The sequence below is a fragment of the Castor canadensis genome, chromosome 8 (assembly GCF_047511655.1).
Source record: "Castor canadensis chromosome 8, mCasCan1.hap1v2, whole genome shotgun sequence".
Classification (NCBI taxonomy): Eukaryota; Metazoa; Chordata; class Mammalia; order Rodentia; family Castoridae; genus Castor; species Castor canadensis.
Window position 1 is genome coordinate 75,853,303 of NC_133393.1, and position 18,756 is coordinate 75,872,058.

Genomic DNA, 18,756 nt, shown 5'->3' on the forward strand with positions numbered 1-18,756 from the left:
CAGGCTCAGTAAAATACTGAACCTAATCATGGGACTATAAAATGTTTCTGTTCTTCCCGCATCTTACCAACACATACCTGAAGGACTATTTACAGATTCTCTTTTTAACCAGCACATCAGGTTCAACTATAAAGAAATAATTATCAGACACACTGAAAGGCAAAAACACAGTATGAAGAAACAGAGCATGCATAAGAACCAGACATGATAGAGATGTCAATATTACCCAATCAGTTACTTAAAACTAAAGGCCTTAAGGGAATATCAGGTAGGCAACACAAGCAGAAATCAAAATCTTAAGGAAAAAATAAAAAGAAATGCTAGAGATAAAAAAAAATACTGTAACAAAAATGAAGAACACCTTTGATGGGCTTATTAGTACACTGAAAATGGCTAAGGAAAAAAAATCTCTGAGCTTGAAGATGTATCAATAGAAACTCCCCAAAAACCAAAATGAAAGAAAAGAACAAATATTCATAACTGCAAGACAACTATAAAAGTTGTAGAAAATGTTTAAATAGGTATTTTCAGAAAGTAAAGAGAGAAAGGAACAGAAGAAACACTTAAGACCACAATTTCTACAAATGAATGTAAGACATCAAAATAGAGATCCAAGAAGTTCAGAAAAAAAACAAGCAAAAAAAATTAAAGCATTACATAAAGGCATATTATCTGCAAACTACAGAAAACCAAAAATAAAGAAAAAGTTCTAAAAGAAGAAGGAAAGAAAACCATATTAACTGGAAAGGAGCAAACATAAAAATTATATCTGGTTTCTCAGAAACTATGTCAACAAGAAGAGTGAAATATTTCAAGTGTTGAAGGAAAACATACCAGCCTAGAATTCTATACTATGTGAAATTATCCTTCAAAAATAGATGAGAAATAAAGATTTTTTTCAGACAACAAATAAGGTATAACAATATTTAATGTATATGTATCTAACAATAGAGCATCAAAATATCTTAGGCAAAAACTAAATTGCAATAAATGAAATCACTATTATAGTTGGAGACTTCAACCTCTCTATCAGAAATGGATAGATCCAGTAGGCAATCATTAAGGACACAGCTGTGCTCAACATCACCATCAATAATTGGATATAATTGACATCTGTAGACTATTACATTCAATAACAACAGATTACACATTATTTTCAGGCTTATATAGAACACTCCTAAGATGGATCACGTTCTGGTACATATAGAACAACTTGGGCTGGAGTCATGACTGAAGCAGTAGAGTGCCTGCCTCACAAGTGCAAAGTCTAGAGTTCAAACCCCAGTACTAGAAAACAAACAAACAAAAACCACCTTAACAAACTAAAAGAATAGAAATCATATATTGTCTGCTGTCAGACCACATGAATTTGAATGAATAATAAATAACAATGATAAACACAAAAATCTCTAGAAATGGGAAGATTAAGCTACTTACTTCTAATTGACACATGGTCAAGGAGGAACTCTCAAGAAAAATTTAAAATATTTTGAATTAAATTAAAACAAAAGCACAGTTTATCAAAATTTGTGGAAAATGGCAAAAGCAGTACTTATAGGGAAATTTTTAGCCTTGAATGTATATTAGAATGTATACTATTTTTTATTAATATTTAAGTTGATGTTCAATGTATCCCTGCTGTGGATAAACTTAACTTTGGTCCATTCAATCCTTTCCATTACTCTCCCTTACTCCCTTACCTCCCACCCCCCATTTTTCAACAGCTTTCAATACACATCCTTGTATCCTATACCTTCACAGATGTTATGTTTTACGATACTGATAGCCTATCATTCTCTTTTCATTTCCTTCTTTCCCCATGTTCTATAGAGTAGTTCCACTATTATAAACATATTCTACGTATGATTTTGTATATGATCATGCTTATTTTTGTGTATGTTTATCTTTTTGATATCTTTCATGTATGAGAGAAAACATGTAGCCTTTGTCTTTCTAAGCCTGACTTACTTCACTAAACATGATGTCCTCCAAATGCATCCCTTTACCTTCAAACCACATGTCATTATTCTTGAGTAAAACTCCATTATATATATATATATATATATATATATATATATATATATATATATATATCACATTTTCTAGATCCACTCTTCAGTTCTAGGGCAGCTGTGTTCTTTCCAAAGCCTAGCTATTGTGAATAGTGCTGCAGTGACACCAGTGTACAGATGTCTCTATTGTATCCTGACTTATGTTCCTTTGGGTAGATGCCCAGGAGTGGTATCACTGGATCTTATGGTTTCCTAATGAAACCAGAAAAAGAAAAGTGAATTAAATCAAAGAAAACAGAAGAAAGAAAAAAATAAAAATTAAAACAGAAATCAATAGAATTAAAAGTAGGAAAGCATTAGAGAAAATCGATGAAACCAAATTCTGGGTCTTTGAATAGGTGAATAAAATTGACAATATTCTAGTCAAGCTAAGAAAAAAGAGAAATATCAGGCATTACTAAAGTCAGAAATGAAAGAATGGAAGTTACTGTAGATCCCATGGACATTAAGAGGATTATCAAGAACACTATGAGCAGTCTATGACTACAAATTTTATGAACTTGATGAAATGACCAATTCCTTAAAATATGCAATCTGTGAAAGCTACATAAGAAGAAATAGCCAATCTGAATAGGTCTAGATATAATAAAGAAATTGAATCAATCAATAATAATCTTCTAAAACAAAAAGCATGAATCCTAGATGGGTTTACTGGCAATTTCTACCAAACCTATCAGAAAGAAATTACACTAGTCCTCTAAAGTCTTTTTACAGAAGATGGAAACAGACAAAAACTTAATTCTACAAGGCCAGGATTGCCCTTAATACCTGAATTAGACAAAAACTTTACAAGAAAAGAAAAAGATCAGTTCTATCATGAATTGTCTCTCACCTCTCTTTTTCAACAACATACTAGAAGTTCTAGTGAATGCAAGAAGACAGTAAAGGAAATAAAAGGTGTATTAATTGTGAATGAAGAAATAAAACTGCTTTTGCTTTCAGATGACATGATTGTCTATGTGGAAAATACCTTCTTGGAAACTAATAAACAATAACAACAAAGTTACAATCTCAAGGGTAATATAAAAAGTTAATGACTTTGGGTCACTGATCACTTTTTGGATATAGCCCTGGAGGAATGATCCATGAGTGAAAGAACTTGTAAGCTGGACTTCATTAAAACTAAAAGTTACTGTTCTCCAAAACACACTGTTAATAGGATGAAATATAAGCCACAGACTAGGAGAAAATATTGATAAAAATCTCATCTGAAAAAGGTACAAGGAACTCCTAAAACTCAGGAATGAGAAAATGAACAACTAATATAAAAATTGGCCAAAGCTCTTAACAGACAACTCATCAAAGAACACATATAGATAGCAAACAAGCATATTAAAAGCTTCCTTACATTACATTTCATCAGAGAAATGTGAATTAAACAACTATATGGTACCACTAGCTAATTATAAGAATGGTCAAAATCTGACAGGTGGTGTACACCTGTCATCCCATCTATGCAGGAGGCATAAATAGGATTGTGGTCCAGGCTGGCTCTGGGAAAAATGTGAGACCTTATAAAAGAAATAATTAAAGCAAAAAGGGCTGAGGACATGACTCAAATGGTCTAGTGCCTGCCTAGCAAGCATGAAGCCCAAGTTCAAACTCCAGTACCATGCCATAGTCTATTGATAGGCTTAGAAAAATGCCTTGCTTGCCATCATGCAATTCCACACAGCACTGCTTCTGATCAAATAACTCACTCCCAGCAAATGAATTGTGGCAATAAGCACCTGATCGTAGAACTCACTGGGTTGCCAGGCTCCTGATCAGTTTGAAATATCTGGCCTTAAAGAGTGGTGGGATGGCTTTTGAAGACTTAGTTACAGTGCCAGGCAGGTGGCAACAGCTCACCTCCTGTTCCTTCTCTCAGGGAAAGTTAGTAACTTGGAGTTGTGGGTTAGAGGCTGAAGGAAAATGTTTACATTCAGCTCTACATCTGTATTTTTAATGTTTTCGGATTATGACACCTCATAAAGTTTTAAAATCTTATATTACAATTTTCTTCAAACCATATAGCATTCTGGTAGTGGTTAATTAACCAATTGGTCCTCCTGCCAGGACAGAATTATACTCAGTGACTTATTTTTACTGTTGATTCAATCTATTTTGAAATGTCACCACTTGTATCATTTGTCACATTGCCCAAGCAGTAAGACTGACCTTTCTGTGACTGATCAGCTCAATTAGTTTGAGTCCAATGCTAAAAAAAGTTGGATATGATATTTAAATACATAATTTCATATTTGCTTTGTCCCTAGAAAATAGGCTATGCTGGTTAAACTCTACCGTACTTCAAATACATTATCAACCTAGGCCATATTACTATCATGTACCATTGGTCTCAAAAAAAGCCATGGATGATTAATACAATCTATCATGTGATAGATTTCACAATACTAGAGAATAGATGCTTGATTCTGGGTACACAAAAAGCATATGGCTCTGCCCCCACTGGTTGTGGGTTAGAGGACAAGAAACAAATATCATGTGTAGGATTATAGTAAAGAAATATACAAGGAGACCTGAAAATTCCAGTATAATCTGGGAATACAAATAGTCTTGGATAGCAGAGAAGGACTGGCAGAAAAAAATCACTTTTAAGGTGAGACATGGAGAATGAATGAGATTTACAAGTGTTGGGAAATGCTCTAAGCATCTCATAGAACAACTGTTTCCTACCGAAACACAATAAAGACATAAACTTAGGTCTTCACAATATTGCCACAGATAACCACACAAATATACTACTGGAAAAATTATTATAGGATAAGAAATATACTGATAATTTATATATGAATTCTTTAAAAGTCTGCACATACAAATAGACAATTATTGAAAGATAACTAGCAGGAATTGTATTAATACAATAATTTGAGAAAGACTTCTAGAAAGAAGAAGAGCACTTTGAATACTTTCACTGAGTAATTGTGCTTGTCTGAGGAGTGTATGTACAGTAGAAAGGGATTATAAAAGACAGAATAGCAAGTGATTTGTTTCTTTTATTCAGATTTATTCATTTCATGATTTTTCATTTCCAGAATTCTAAAATGTCTGCCACGTTACCAAATATTTCATAACATTTTCTTGTTACTGAGGTTCCTATTTTCTGAAAGGCCATTCCTCCATTTTTCTTTGTTTCCCATTTTTATTGCATATATTTGTTGTACAGGGGGGATTCATTGAGACAATTCTGAATAGCCTTACATTGTACATTGATTAGATTGCCTCCACCATCTCCCCTGCAACAACTCCCTCCCCATCCAACTTAAAAAATTGCAAGAGGTTTCCTCATTCTATTCCTTAAATGTATTCCCTCACTTTCACCTCCCCATCCACAAGTACCCTCCACATCATACCTATTTTATAGTTCTGTCTTTCATTCTTAATTCCAAAGCCAATGTTCAAATGGGTGTCTTGATGTATCCCCACTTTGAGTATACTTTACTTTGGTCAGTTCAATCCCTTCCATTACTCTCCCTTACTCCCTCCCTTCCACCCCCATTACTCAACAGCTTTCAATACATATTGCTATATCTTCTACTTGCACAGATGTAATGTATCTCAGTATTGTTGACTCTCCATCATTCTCTTTTATCTTCCCTCTCCTATTCTAATTGGAAAGTTCCATTGATACTTTCAAGGCTGAGCTCTTGAGCAAAGGTTTTACTCATGGCAAAACTGCTCTCTTACCAGGCTCCGTGGTGCTTCCACACTTGTTGACATCTTTGTGTTCACTTCTTCTGTTAGATGATGAGTTTCTGTGACAACAGAATCCATGTCATTAACATTTCAGTCCTCAGAGTCAATATGTTGCCTGGAATGAGACAATCTATGAGGAAGAAAAGCAATTGTGTTCAAGTTTAGATTACCTAAGAATCAACTTAATGACTATAATCTAGAAGCTGTTATCCATGCTCAATATCTTGCTATTGTCTTTGGACTTTTGCAATCACCAAGTGCACTCTAGCTGAGGCAGCTATCTTGTAGCCTCTATAAAATGAGTCCCAAGAGCCTTCTAATTTTAAAAGCACCATACCTGCTTTATGAGACATGGCTCAGTCCAGAACTGCAGGCATCTGTCATGCAATTGAAACTCTCAAAAATCTGTTTTTGAAAGTTGTGAATTCTTCTATCTTCCTAATACACCAGGGCATCTCTAAGCATAAGAAATATATTTCTCATGGAGTCTGTCTAGATGTCTGAAAGGTTATTAGAACATTTATGTTTCATGGCCTATTCTTTCTTTTTCTAGACACTTGTTTCCAAAACAAACAAACAAAACCTGATTAGTTTTTGTATCCACATTATCCATGTTTTTTCATGAGACAATGGCAGACAGTAGATAAAGATAGAAGGCAGTTGCAAATTTGACTCCTAAGCCCATCTTCAGTAGAAGTGCTGGTTTCCACACAAATGTGCTGCCTCCATAGTAACATTCTTGGTTTTTGAGGTCTACACTACAAACTTAATACTTTCACTGTAAGCAGTAGAATAGGTCTCCAGTCTACCAATTTTATGATCATTAACTCCCAACAAATGCTTCTTAATTAATATATTTTATTATTGAAGTATTCTGGAAATAATACAAATGTCTAGCTTTAGAAGATTAATTAAAGTACAGCATATCATGTAAAGAACACTGTTTACTCTTTTTAAATTGAAGTTAGGGATCTCTGATTTTCAACTGGGAATATTTATCATATATCTCCACAATTTTTTAATTTTTATTTTGTCAGCACTGAGGTTTGAACTCAGGTTCTCAAGCTTAGTTGAGCCACTCTGCCAACCCATATTTGACATAAAAATCAAATGCTACTGTAGGACATACTTCTTTATACATTAAAATCTTTATCTATTGTTGTGCTGTGTTGTAGAACATCCTTATATCACATTATATTTTAAATGTTTTCTGATACTTATATTTGTGCATTATAATACTAGGATGATCAGAAAAGAATAAAGAAAGAAAAAATCTCAGATGATAGGATTTGGGATACATATGAAGTTTGTCAAATGTTGATCTCAATATAATCCAACATTTACGGTGCATACTATATCAGATGATGCGTCATATTACATGTCAGGAACTTTGACAAACTAATTACCTTTATTAATCATCATAAAAGTTGTGAAATAGTTACTATGATGTCACCATTTATAGAAAAATTATTGCTTAGAGTTGGAATTTAAAACAAGGAAATCTTGTTTCAGAGCCCAAACTATTTTTTTTTTTTTTGGGTGGGACTGGAGTTTGAACTCAGGGCTTCATACTTAAAAAGTAGGTGCTCTATTGCTTGAGCCACACCTTCAGTTCATTTTGCTCTGGTTATTTTGGAGACAGAGTCTCAAGAATTATTTTCCCAGGCTGGCCTCAAAGCATGATCCTCCTTATTTTAGCCTCCCACATGCCTAGGATTACAGGTATGAGACATTGCACCCAGCTTAGAGTCCAAACTCTTTTTTATTTTTTGTTTTTTAACATTATTTCAAGTCTTTTATATGGATTTCTTCCTGTTTCCTAAAGTTTATTTTTATTTATTTATGTTTTATCTTTTTATTAGGATATATTCATTGTGCAAGGGTGATTCATATTACCATTCTGAATAGCTTTACACTGTACATGGGCTAGATTGCCCCCACCATCAACCTCTGCAAAACTCTTCCAGCCCCAAGTAAAGCAATTGCAAGAGGTTTCATCATTCTATTTTGTATATGTATATGAAGTCCATCAACCATAGTCCCTCACCTTCATATCCTCCACTCCTCACAACTACCCCCCACTGTACATATTTTATAGTCCTGTCTTTCATCATTAATTCCTGTCAATGTTTAAAGAGGTTTCTCAATGTGTCCCTGCTGTGAATATACTTTACTTTGGTCAGTTCAACCCCTTCCATGCCTCCTCCCATTTTCAACAGATTTCAATATGTATGGTTATATCTTCTATCTGTGCAGATGTAATGTATTTCAATATTGTTGACTCTATCATTCTCTTTTCCTTTCCTTCCTCACTCAGGTTCCATAGAGTAGTTCCACTATTACAAACATGTTCTACACATAAGTTTGTATGTTATCATGTTTGTTTTTGTGCATATGTTTATCTTTTGGATCTATCTTCCACATAAGAAAGAAAATATGTGCCTTTGTCTTTCTGAGCTTGGCTTACTTCATTTAACATGATGTCCTCCAATTGCATCCATTTACCTTCAAACTACTTGGTTTCATTCTTCCATATGAGTGCATAAAACTTTATTGTATACATACATACATACATGTATATGTATATATCACATTTTCTTAATCCATTCATCAGTTATTGGGCATCTGGGTTGTTTCCATAGCTTGGCTATTGTGACCAGTGCTGCAATAAACATCAGTGTGCAAGTGTCTCTATTTTATCCTGACTTACATTCTTTTAGGTATGTATCCAGGAGAGTCCAAACTCTTAACTACAGCTCTATACTGTGTCAATTATGAGATGGTAAAAGTTTATATAATCACTCAAGGAGCTTTGGCTGAAGGTCCAGGAGAGAACTTTGGAACACATTACAAAAATGTAAGCAAAGAAGAGGTAATACACAAAGTAATCAATAACAAAAAGAAAAAAAACTGCTAGAAAAGTATGATGAAATCTAGCTAAGTGTAATGACAGTGATTCCAAGACAAAGGAGATTTTTCAAGAAAGGAAGAACTCACTTGCCCGATGTGGTTGAAAGGTCAAGAAGCAGATGGAATTGCCCATTGATTATGTGTTGATGGGCACAATTTTTGTTTCAATGTTTTTTTGATGGAGGGTTAAGGACAGAAGTTAGACAGCTTTACTTTGAGGAGTAAATCGAGAAGAATAAATGGGGAAAATAAACTGTTTGCTAAATTAAAATTAAATAATCATAGTAGCAATAATAATAACAGGTAATAAGGATAAGTAAAATAGCATCTACAATAAGCATGCTCAGGCCTGATTTTCTTTACTTTCTTTTTTAATTCTCCTCAAAGTAGCTGATGATTGCAGACTTCAAGATAATGAGAAAATAATTTAAATCAACCCATTAATGTAATATATTATAAAATAGATATTTCTCAAAAATTAAATGACATACAAAGACAAAACTACAAAGGCAAGAAAAAGAAAGATATTTAGAAGTAGGAAATGGCCCAGGGTGATAACTGACTACGAACTGAATCTAGTCAAAAATGTAATGCCATTGTTAAAAGTCTAATATGATAGCTTGGATATATTAAAAGGTTTATGAACTTGCAAAGTCAGAAAGCAATAATTGTAATATTTTCAGCATCAAACATATTCTTAAAGTATCTATCATACTCCCTGTAAAGATTAATAAATAAACCTAGATAGTGACAGAGTGTGCAAAAATTATCCACTGCGCTCATGTGAAATTTTTTTCAATACTAGAAATTGAATTCAGGGCCTTGCACTTGCTGAACAATTGCTCTAGCACTTGAGCCACACTAAGTCTTTTTTGCTGACCACCAAACTGCCATTCTCTTACCTCAGCCTCCTGAATAGCTGGGACCACAGGCATGTACCATCATATCCATCTGTCCTTGAAATTTTATGGGTCCAGTGGTGAGCTCTGACCATACTTAGGAATAATAAAGTATAGAGTAACTCAACTCTCTTGGAAATTTTATATGTAAACATCGGAGCTATCAAAGGCTTATGTTGTTTCAGTCATGTGGTCTTCTCATGAGAAAAAAGAGGAAGCTTTCTGCAGAGAGAGAAATAGAATGAAGCTGACTTATGAAGTCTAAAACTTCCTAAGAAATCTAAGAGATGGGTCAGTGTGCTAGATTTAGGATTCAATTCACTTTTGTAGCAATATCTTTGGACTGTATGAGCCACCTATGTGTTTTAGTTAATAAAACTTCTTTTTAAAGCTTATGTTAGTTCAGAAAAGTGTCATTCCTTTTAATGGCGTTATTGTGGATCCAGCAAAGGATCTTTTAATTGTGTGAGACAGTTTTGTAATCAATGTGAGAATAAAGCCATCTCTATAGGTTCTTTCTCCCAACCTTGCCTTCTCTCCACCTGGGCCTTTCCATTGCCTCCTCCTCCATCTTACTTTGCCCATTTTGAATATTGCAGGAGTTTCAAAATAATCACAATGCTATTAATCACTCTCCAAGCCAACACTTTGTCAGGCAATGGCCATGTTAATTCTCTTTAGCTGTGATTTCTGTCCACAACTAAATCCTGAACAATGGTACTGCTGCTCAGCCTTTCCTTGTTCCAGCAAAACTGGACTGCTTGACATCTCCATAATATGCTTACACTTGTTCTGATTTCATGCTTTTGTTTGAATCCTTTTCTGCATTAAAACACTTCTTCTTGCCAACCTCAGCAAATTTTTTACATCTCACTTTAAATACTAGTTCCTCCACTCCTCTTTAGTTATCACACTATAAGACATTAATTAAAATCTCATTACAATTCTCCATACCAGTTCTTGCTACTGTTTGTTGTAGAAAATTTGGAAATTACATTCAAGAGTCTTCAGCTGAATTAGCCAGACCAGATTGGCTAGCCTTGAGATAAAGAAATGGCCCTGTGCATCTTCTGTGCAGACAAACATCCTAACAGACCTAGAATGTCCAGGGGCCATCTAAAATGTTGTAGGGCATTTAAGAGTCATTGCAAGATTTAAAAATAGCATTATGTGTTTTGCACAGGTCCGAAATAACCAGTAGAACTGGAATTTTACCCACTGGAGCATAAACAACCTCGGACTGGGCATGGCTTCCTTTATCTCTAGTGTCTAGGACAGTTTCCAGCATATATAAGGCCTTTAAGAAATAGACAGCTAGGCATGGGAGTTCACACCTATAATCTGAGCTACACAAGAGGTAGAGGCAGGAGAATCATGAGTCTGCAGCCAATCCAATGCAAAAAAAGTACTGAGATCCTATCTCAAAAACAAAATAAGGACATAGGGGTTGGAGGGAGGTGTAGCTCAAGTGGTAGAGCAGTTGCCTAGCATATATGAGGCCTTGGGTTCAATCGCCAGTATCACAAAAAAGAAAAAAATACATGAACAAACAGGCACACATATATTTGGAGAGATAGAGCAAAAGTGAGAGGAACAGATGGGGAAAAGGAGGATGCAAAGAAAGAGGGAGAAAGAAATATAATACATACATGCCATATACACACATACATGATATACAATTATTTGTATATGATATATATGTATGTAGCATGTATACATACTACTAAGTTATATAATATTATTGATTTTGTTTCTTTTCTTCCCAAACTTTCTTGTTTTATGTGCCCATTTTGTCCTAGATGTGGTGTTTATTCCTTTGCTGTATAATCTCTTTCTATATGAAGGAGAATAAAACATTATATCACACATATTCTAGATATATTTCCAAATTTGTAATTTTTCTTATAATATTTTTAGGGTTATTTTCATTTGAAATTAATTAATACATAGTGCAGAATTAGATCCCTTCCCCTTCTTTGGGAATTAGAGGGTATTATATTGTAATTATTGTTTCTAGTTAACTTTGCCAAAGAGCACTCTTCCTATGTTAGCTTAGCTGCCCATTTGCACTGAGGGAGCATGAGTAAAATATGCAAATTCCATTGCCTTATTTAAATCTATTTAGAGAGAGGATGTGTTTAGAGAGAGGATTTGTTTACTTTCTAATAGGATTGCCTAGATAGGAACTTTGCATAATATAATGGGATTAATCCCTATGAAAGCTGTGAGTGGATTTTATTATCAGTCACAACCTCTGCGAAATGTCCCACTCTGCAAAATGTCTAAGAAAGAGATTAAGACAACCTCTCCAGTTGCATGAGAAGCAGCTTAGCTACACACTGCTGCCCACACCTGCATGTGCACCCACACTCAAAACATGGACTTACATGGCATGTAACATCTTTTGGGGGCTGTCAATGTCTTTCACTATAAGAAGCAAGAATCCAGAAATTTATTTGTGTTTGCATCCAAGAAAAAAACGAAGGCAAAGTAGGAATATGTAAAAAATTGGGATAAACTGGTATCTCTTATACTTATGAAATATCTAATGCCCTGCAATTAACATGTGATTGAAACCAAAGTGCAAAGGCATCTTTATATGGACACACTCAAACTTCCATACTTAACAAGGGAAATTTGACAGAGGGAAGAAAAATAGGTAATAAGTTTTCATAAACATCAGTACTCTATTTTGATTTGTCAAATAACAAAATAAGCTCAAATTTATGTGGCCTTAAAATGTATCTAATATTAGTCTGAGTTCTTAATCTATCAGTTAAGTCTCAAAAGAACCCTATGATGAAGGTATTATTGTCCTCATGGAAGAGTGAGGCACATAGACAAGTTCATGTTCAAAGTCACAGTGCAAATAAGTCTATTAAGGTTTTCCTCCTATGCTATTATTTTTGGAAAGAGCTTTCTCCTAGATCATGTTCATATTCACTTCTGCTTTCTCTGACTCTCTTGCCTTCATTATTGCATTCAAGTTTTTTCCACCTAGAATTTATCCCAGATGGCGATGAAAGTTCAACTCTATTTCATTAATTACAAGACCTACCTTTTTCACATTTTAGCATCTCAAAGCAGAATTCCTCTTACAATGGAAAAAGTCTTACCATCCCTGTCTGTCAGGTACAGTCCGTCTGATTCCTTCTGGAAAATCAAGGCAGTGTCGCGTCAAAACTGAGATATGAGAGTCAAAGTCTTAGGAGAAAACAAACAAACAAACAAAAGGAAAACTAGCTTTTAAGAAATACTCTGTCACCAAAGTTCTAGATGGAAAAAGGACACCACTGTGTGACAAAACATAGACAAAGATAACAGTGAATGAAAAGGTGAATCTGAAGAGCATACTTTCAACAGAAAGAAGGCTTGTTCATGTCATAAATTTGTTGAACTTACATGTTACTTCTATATTTATAGACACGAGTGATATGTGATTAAAATTCATACATCTAAGTAAGTCTAAACTAACTCTTTTAAACAAACAAATAAACAAACAAACAAAAACCAGCCAGGCAGGTAGCTTCTTTCTGCAATCCTAGCTATTCAGGAGGCAAAGATCAGGATCATGGTTCAAAGTCAGCCCCAAGCAAATAGTTTGTGAGTTTCTATCTCAAAAATACTTAATACAAAAAAGAACTTGTAGAGTAGTTCAGGTGGTAGAGCATCTGTCAAGCAAGTGTAAGGCCCTGAGTTCAAACCCCAGTGATGACAAAAAACAAATCAAAACAAAACCAAATGGGAAAAAAAAAAAGAGGAGCTGTCACATTTCTGTGAGGGGTAGATAAGAAATACATTAGGCTTTGTGAGCCTGGCATGTTCCATCACAACTATTCAACACTGAAACTGTAGTACAAAAGGAGCCATGGACAATATGAAAATGAATGAACATAGTCGTGCCAATAAAACCTTATTTACAAAAACAGAGGCTCTCAGTTTGCCATATGCAGACTAATAAGACTAAATAGTAAGAATTCATTTTTTAAAGTTTATCTGATATTTTTCTCTTAGCAATATATAAAATAGTGGTGCATCCTAAGACATTGATCCATTGTTCTTAATTTTTAAAAATAAATTAATAAATTGGCAATTACTATTTATTTAACTATACCTCTTTTCTCTATGAATTTGAAGAACCATCTCAAACAACATCAGAATTAAAAACACTTACATTCAAGGATTTATTTTGGTGCTTTCCAATTTGACTCATTGATGTCATCCTCTATTCTCATCATGTTATGTCTTATGATAGGTTTTATTGTCCCTTCATATCTGCTTCAGGTAGAAATCGTTTTTAGTATTATCACTCGTTCTTTCAGATGAACTACAGAACACTTTTAAGTTACAAAAACGGGATCATTAAAAACATGGTTAGAATTACATCAAAGTAACCGGATTAATTTGAGAAGTATCTCAATTTTTATGGAGGATAGTGTTTGTATGCAGGAAATTAAATCTTTTTAAAGACTTTGTAAAGTTTTATACTTTATTAATATTTCTTGTGAGTCAGTTCTTAAATATTTAATATTTCTATGACTATGAAAAATGGAATTTTTGTTTTCATTATATTTTATAGCTTGTACCAGTTTTTATATAATAAGGTTAATTATTTTGATAAAATGTTTCATAGCTATCTTTCCAGTAATTTCTATAGTTGGTTATCTTTAGTCATCTAGAAAAACTACCACATTAAATGTCAACTTAAGTTTTTCCTTCTTAATTTTTTGTTGTTATAGCTCTTTTTTTTCATTTTGTACATTAATTGAAATTCTAAACAATAGAAACAGCTAAAATAACTTATTAGGTGTGACGTTGACTGCTGATTTATTATATCAAAGAAGTACTCTTCTATTTCTCCTTTTATGCAAGCTTTTCGATCCTAGAAACAGATGCTGATTTTCAGTTCACTCTCATTCTCTACCAGGTCTCTATGAATGCGGCCGTATGTTTCTTCTTTTACTTATCTATGGAGAGTATTTTAGCAATCCATTTCCTAATTTCAAAGCATTCTTGCATTGACAGAATTATTCCTCCTTGGGTATCTTATGTGAGTGATGAATAATTTATTAGTAATTCATTTGTATTGTTGTATCAATAGTAATTAGTAAGTTTTGTCTATATTTTTTTTGAGGTATTAGGGATACTATGGCTTCAAAGTTAATCGGAATTATTTTATCTTTTCCTAGGCATGTCAATAGCAGTAGAATTGACATTTCTTTAAAGGTAGAATTTATTGGTTATAATGAAACCCACTACTTTGTACAATCAACATGTACTAAAAAGTATAATCAAGTCATCATAGTTTTTTGTAACAATAACATCTTTATTGATGTTTAATTTCCATACCATGTTAGTCACCCATTTTAAGCGTGTAACTCAGGGTTTCTGAGTATATCCTGTGAATGTCTAGTATTTTCTCAAAATTGTACCACCATAATCACAATCAATTTTAGAATATTTTTCATCCCCCTGGCAAGAAAACCTGTATCCATTATCAGTGATTTACTCCCAATCGCTGCTCATCCTTAGCATGAGGCAACCACTAAGCTACTCTCTGTCTCTATGGATTTGGTGGCTCTGAACATGTCACATAAATGGAAACATACAATATGTGTTCTTTTTTTACTATCCTTTTTCACTGAGCATAATATTTTCAAGGTTTATCCACTTCAAAACATTTATCAATACTCTATTATTATTACTTATAATTAATAATATAGATTATGATCATCATTCCTTTAAAAATGTTTAGATTTTATTTTTAGAACAATTTTAAGTTCACAGCAACATTGAAAGGAAGATAGAGATTTATCTAGTTCTGTGCCTCCCCCATATGTGCAGCCTCCCTCATTAGCAATATGCCTTACCTTACCAGAATAGAATAAGTGTTAGAACTGAGGAATCTATACTGACACATCTTTATACCCAAATTCCATTAGCGTTCACTCTTGAAGTTGTACATTCTATGAGTTTGGACAAGCATATAATGATATGTACACAGTGTTAGTATATCATAGAGAATATTTTCACTACCTTGAAATCCTCTGTGCTCTGCCTGTTTATCTCTTCCTCTCTCCCCAACCCATAATAGTATAAAACTTTGACTTTGTAACAGAACTGTTCTTTGAGGGAACCTGGTATCTTTCCTTCAACGAGTTCTGTATCTATAGATTGGTTTCTATGTGGAAACTGATGCAGAAGTCACAACTTTCTGTTTTCAGTAATTCAAATGAGACGTATGTTTACTGAACTTAGCACTCTTATGTTTGTATAGATCACGTAATAACTTATAGATTCTTGCCTATTTCTGTTCTAGAGACACCATCACCAACTAGCTGATGCCAGTTTTCTGCAGGTTATACTATTCTGATTACTGCTTGGTCTCCGCTTTTCATCATGGTACCCACATTACCATGATGTTTGCTGATTAAGTGTTGCCACATGGCCTCTGCCATTCCAGGATTCATGGCCTCCAATGCATTTAGAGATTTCTATTGAAAGTTGAAGTTTCCACAACAATTTCTGACCTATGACAATGGAGTTTATCAGAGATTTTGGGACTCCCCTCATACAACATATTTCTCACAATAGTGATGAAAGTTGTGTCCTGTAGAAATTCTTGGGATGGATGAGTGAGTAGTGCATGAAAATCAATGCTAGCTTCCCAATTTCCCTAATTCCTTGCATATATACCAAGGCAGTTCTGAACTTCAACTTCATTTACTGTATGCCACCTTGGAGCTACATTTCAACCAGTAAGTCAAACAAACTGCTAAAACCCCTTTTAACTCTTTGTGCCACAACAGTAAATCTGGTGGGCCTATATCAATAAATCAAATTTATATGCCTTCTACCATGATCCTAAACCATTAGTATTCATTCTTACACACCTTCTACAGATTTCTGTGATCTTGAAAAAATCATGCAGTCCTGTCATGGGTAGCATACCTTAAAATTTACATTTTATGCTTTGTATAGTCTACTGGGACTTGAATCTTGTTATAGGTCTAGTAGCAAAGAAAGGCAGTGGGGGGTAAGTGCTGAAAAAAATCAGCAGTGCATAGGAAGCCATTTATTTTAGGGGAAGTCATTCCATGTTGTTCATATAAAACAGGGGAATGGCACACAGGCAGGAGTGGAAGGGCTGCTCCTATTGGCAAAGAAGTCTCATCTGAATTTAGGGGTTTAATGTGCTCACATTAACTGGACTCTTCCTGAATGTCCCCATTTCAATTTTCAAGACCCTGCTTCTTTTTTTTTTTGTCATTATGATGTATTTATTTTCAAAATAACCATTAATGCATTTTGAACAGCTTTTCAGTATAAAACACATCATATGAAACACATCTCTACATAGGAACATCCAAACAATATATAAATCAGAAAATATTAGATTTCCTATTCCTGTCCCCTAAACGACAGAGGAGTTCCCTTTGAAAAGGTAAATAAACATGCTGATGGTATAGCTCAAGTGGTAGAGAGCCTGCCTAGTAAGTGTGTGTTCCTGAGTTCAAAGCCCAGTAATGCTAAAGTTCAGTAAGTAGTACTTTATTCTTTGCTTGAATGAATTAGTGAAATCAGCAAATTACTGACACCATAACAACTAAATATTCATTATTTTCCTGAATGTTATATATTTTGATAAAATTCTGTTAATATTTATTTTCTTCTATTAAAATCTTATTAATTACCATTCACACATATAGTCACACACAGAAATGAAAACATGTAGTATTCACATATGTGGACTCTTACACCCTGATTTCAAATAAAAAAGATTCCTGAAAAACTTAAAACTTTCTTTGAATAAACTTGATCTCATAGAAACTGAGTGGAATGGCAGTCACCAGAGGCTGAGAAGAATAGGAAGGAGACAGGGATGGGCAAAGTTTGCTCAGTGACTACTAAGTTCTCAATAAGACATTCTGGCTGCTATTCCCTAAAAGGGATACTCTAATAGACAGAGATCAATCTGGTACTGTGCACAAGACCCTGTTTCTATAATCAAAGAGCTCTCTTAAAGGAAAGACACTAATGAGACTGGAAATTCAATTTGCATTGTTATTCAGACATAGAGGATTAGGCTTTGGGTTTGTGTTTTAGGAATCTTGACCTTGTCACTATGAGAAATTAGATTTTTTTTAAGGGTAGTTATAGAAGTTTTCAGGTCATTAATGCAGAGGTTGAGCTGGAAATTTTAAGTTCTGGTCTTGTCTTTCTCTAGTTTCGCCCATGCAATTAAAAGAAACCAGGTAACCAGATTCTACTTTCAGTAAACTAGTTCCATCAGAAAAAAACGAAACCAGTAAGAGATATATATTAGAGATGTGTTGAATAATTGTGGGGCTGGCTAGCCAAGTGCTAAGTTTTTGAACAGGCTGCAGAAAGTATAGACTGGAACTCTCAGGTACAGGAAGAAGCTTCAGTACACATGCAGAATTTCTTTTTTTTTTTTTTTTAAAGAAAATCCTAGCTCTTCTCTTCAGACCTCTAGCAGAATGAATCTGGCCCATGTGCAGTATTTTGTATAATCTCACTTACTTAAGACTGATTATGGACTTTTTTTTTTTTCATTTTTCTTTTATTATTCATATGTGCATACAAGGCTTGGTTCATTTCTCCCCCCTGCCCCCACCCCCTCCCTTACCACCCACTCCGCCCCCTCCCGCTCCCCCCCAATACCCAGCAGAAACTATTTTGCCCTTATTTCTAATTTTGTTGTAGAGAGAGTATAAGCAATAATAGGAAGGAACAAGGGGTTTTGCTGGTTGAGATAAGGATAGCTATACAGGGCATTGACTCACATTGATTTCCTGTGCGTGGGTGTTACCTTCTAGGTTAATTCTTTTTGATCTAACCTTTTCTCTAGTACCTGTTCCCCTTTTCCTATTGGCCTCAGTTGCTTTAAGGTATCTGCTTTAGTTTCTCTGCATTAAGGGCAACAAATGCTAGCTAGATTTTTAGGTGTCTTACCTATCCTCACCCCTTCCTTGTGTGCTCTCGCTTTTATCATGTGCTCATAGTCCAATCCCCTTGTTGTGTTTGCCCTTGATCTAATGTCCACATATGAGGGAGAACATACGATTTTTGGTCTTTTGGGCCAGGTTAACCTCACTCAGAATGATGTTCTTCAATTCCATCCATTTACCAGCGAATGATAACATTTCGTTCTT

The 18,756-nt window shown here is 34.4% G+C and overlaps 1 long non-coding RNA gene across 2 annotated transcripts in view; it reads right to left on the bottom strand.

Moving 5' to 3' along the window:
• Positions 1–18,161, bottom strand: part of LOC141425733 (uncharacterized) — a 29,996-nt gene extending 11,835 nt beyond the window's left edge. The window contains exons 1-2 of one of the 2 annotated variants that reach the window (XR_012450813.1): positions 9,584–18,161; positions 5,763–5,886 (exon numbers count right to left, since the gene is read on the bottom strand). This is a non-coding gene — a long non-coding RNA (uncharacterized lncRNA). Of the gene's footprint in view, positions 1–5,762; positions 5,902–9,583 lie in introns of both variants that reach the window. The other variant, XR_012450812.1, reaches the window with a different exon arrangement.
• Positions 18,162–18,756: the final 595 nt, after the last annotated feature.